Genomic DNA, 3547 nt, shown 5'->3' with positions numbered 1-3547 from the left:
TCATTATCACTCATTTTTGTGTCAGAAATTACCAACCGTCGGGATCTTACGATTCTGTTTTCAATAACTGAATCTTGGGCACGGGGGCGTGTTGGGTGGGCATGGCCCCGTGTTCAGCTTACTGTCTGACTTAAAACAAGATTGCCAGTTCCAATGATTGGGCACGGGGCGTGTTCAGCGGGCACGGCCCGTGCTGAGTTCTGCAGAAGCTGAAAATTTAAGAAAATCCTAAAAAAATAAAAAGAAATAGAAAAATGATTAGGCCGTTGATTCCTAACTTTCATAAAATCCTTGTGTCCCCCGCAACGGCGCCAAAAACTTGATGTGCGTTAGTGTGTATATGTTTTAGGTATATATTTTAACCCCTTTTTACACTTTTTAGCCAAGTTTTAAATTTATAAAACACGATATTTACTAACACTAAACACACATATGGGCAAGTGCACCCATCGTGGACGTAGTATAGTGTTGGTAAGATACCGAGGTCGTCCAAGGACACAAGAGCTTTTAGTACCGGTTTATCCTCAACGTCTAATCGATCAAAATGTTAGAAGAAGGTTTTTAAACTAAGAAAATAAAACTAACTAAAATGTTGAAATATAAAATAAAATAAAACAGATAGACAAGATGAATCACTTGGATCCGACTCGTGTGTAGTGTAACCTTTGATTATTTTTGCACTTTTGCACTTGTTTAAGAGATTATCCTAGTTATTGTAGTAGGCCCCTCTTTTGAAGGCGACGATACCCTCAACCCAGTAGTTTGAGTTAGCAAGGATACAATCCTAAAGGGTCGGATTATTGAAAGATAATTAATTAAGTTATTAATGCATAATGTGGTAGGCCCCTCTTTTGAAGGCGACGTTACCCTCGGCTAAGTAGTCTGAGTCAGCAGGGATACAGTCCTAAGTAGCCAGGTTAAAGTTTTAATAGTAGTTTAACTTATGAGGGGGTCAAAGAGTTTGGACCCCCGCCATCCAATACCTTTGGGTATTGAAGGAGGTCCTACTAAATTTGACCCAGGTCCTTTGCAGGATCTATACACTGAACAATGGCAAGACTCTTACCAAACCGTTCCCTTAACCCCCGACCAGTTAGCCAACATACCTCCATATAGACCGTGGAGATATGAATAGTGAAAATCTTTTATTTTATATAGACAGTAAAATAATGCCAAGACACCACGGACAAACGATAAGGAAGAATCACTTTCAACATAGGAAACTAGTAATTAAAGTCATTAATACAAAACCAATTAAAAAGTGCAAAAGATTAAAAATAAAAAGTATTACACTAAACACTTGTCTTCACCAAGTGATGTAAGAGACTTAGGCAAACATGGCCTTTGATTGTCAAGAACTCTTACGATCAATCTTGGATCCCTAGACGACTCACACACTCTATGATGGACAATGGATGATGGTGGTGGATGATGGTGTTGTGATGGTGGTGGGTGGTGGGTGAAGTGTGAGAGATGTGGTGTGCCATGGGATGAGTTGCAAGAGCTCCAAACACTCCTATTTATAGGCTGAACAGAAGCTCGGGCACGGCCCCGTGTCCGCTGGGCACGTCCCCGTGTCCATCTGACTCTCTCTCTCTTCATTAATTGCAATTCGCAATTTCAATAAATGCGCCTGCAGGAAGTTGACCACGCCCCCGTGTCCGCTGGGCACGGCCCCGTGGTGGGCAACAGAAGCTTCTATGAGTTTGTCTTTTCTGCTGTCACTTGGGCACGGCCCCGTGCTCACTGAGCACGGGGCGTGTTCAGTCTTCTGTCTTCTTTGTTTTGCTTGGGAAGATGCTGTCGGGAGGTCGAGCATGCCACTTTTGTTCCTTTTCTTGTATTTATGTTAGATTTAGCTGTCTTTTTGCTTCTTTTGTTCATTTGAGCTCATTTAATCCTGAAAATATAAAAGGAAGACAAAAGCATACTTTTTCCAACATTAGTACTAAAAAGGGTTAGTTTTATGCCACAATTGATGTAATTTATATGTTGCATTTTGTGCACATCACTCATTACCCAAGTTGTCATAATCACCAATTTATGAAACATAAGAATTTCCAATCCTATCACCTACATACACAGTTTCCAATTCCATCAAAACCAAAACATCATTTAATCACTTAATTCACTTTACATTAATGCCTTTGTCTATTTTGACACTATTATCAAGATATGCACATGGCTGATCAAATCAAGACCACACACACATAGCCGCCATTCCCTTACACGTGCTCATGAATTCATGCAGTCAAGATCACAATTAACGTGGTTGTCATTTATGTATGTGTGCACAATGAAATCAAGATAACAATTAAATGTGGCCGTCATTTGCTTATTCAAGGTTCCCTAATCTTATCAAATCAGATTAAACAAGTTTTGCTTCAATGTGCAATCACTATCCGTGATTACGCAATCTACTCGTTGGCATCACAACATACAAAATCATTGAAACACCTATTATTATGTCAAGATTACTGAAATCCTTCATGTCAAGCACATCACGGTTTGTCTAACGATCACATACTAACCACCAAGAATCCTATGATTATGCAAAACTAACACATATAACATCATGCATGGCAAGAGAGTTTGATTCAAACATAGTGAGATTACACTAACCGAGAGGATTAAGATACAATGATGCATGAAATTCTTTTTTTTTAATTTCCCTTTCATCTATTGCCGCCAAAGAGCAGTAGACCATAATCACCTTCCTTTTTAGCCTTTAATGTTGATTGCTCGGGACTAACGGTTCATAATAAAAGATGTGCACACCCTTCTGTTTCATCGCACACCCTCCATCTCACACACACTCTGTTCTGATTAAACACCCGTGCCGGAATCGGAGTTACACTCTTTTCTCTCTCTCTCTCTCTCTCTCTCTCTCTCTCTCTCTCTCTCTCTCTCTCTCTCTCTCCTCGACGAAGTCACCTGAGAAACTCCGACCGACCGGAGGCTCTCGAAACCCGACGCTCAACCTATCCACTATTCCTCTCTCCGTCTTGACACCTCATACAACCATAACATCTTTCGAATAAGCTTGCATCTCGCCGGACATCGTAAACAACAACCACGACCACCACCCCCATTTCGCATACATACCCATCATACCCTTCTGCTTCCATCAGATAACCCTATTCATAACACCACACCATATTTTGTATAACCTGCACACAAGCCGGAATAACTCAGAGAAGATGAACTCGAAGGAGAAACTTCACGGAAGGGGGGGTTTCTTCAGTTGCGAATCAGGGAAGAGGTAAAGTTTTGTCGACTTTAGGAAGAGCACCGGGGTTTAGGTTGTTGAGATTTTTGTGTTAAACCTTAATCATGTTACGTAAACATGATATTAATAACAATAACTAGGGGTCGGTTCACCTATAGTCCGAAGTGGGCTCAAGCCCACTCACTTGGGCTGCCACATCACTTGGCCGACACCAGCAAGATATATGTATGAATTAATACCCAAAGTGGCCGGCCCAATCTACCCCCAAACATGCATATCGGCGGCGTAATCCCTTAGGGGGTTTGGGCCCGGATTCTA

The sequence above is a fragment of the Helianthus annuus genome, chromosome 11, assembly GCF_002127325.2.
Source record: "Helianthus annuus cultivar XRQ/B chromosome 11, HanXRQr2.0-SUNRISE, whole genome shotgun sequence".
Lineage (NCBI taxonomy): Eukaryota > Viridiplantae > Streptophyta > Magnoliopsida > Asterales > Asteraceae > Helianthus > Helianthus annuus.
Note: the sequence above shows the minus strand (reverse complement) of the source record.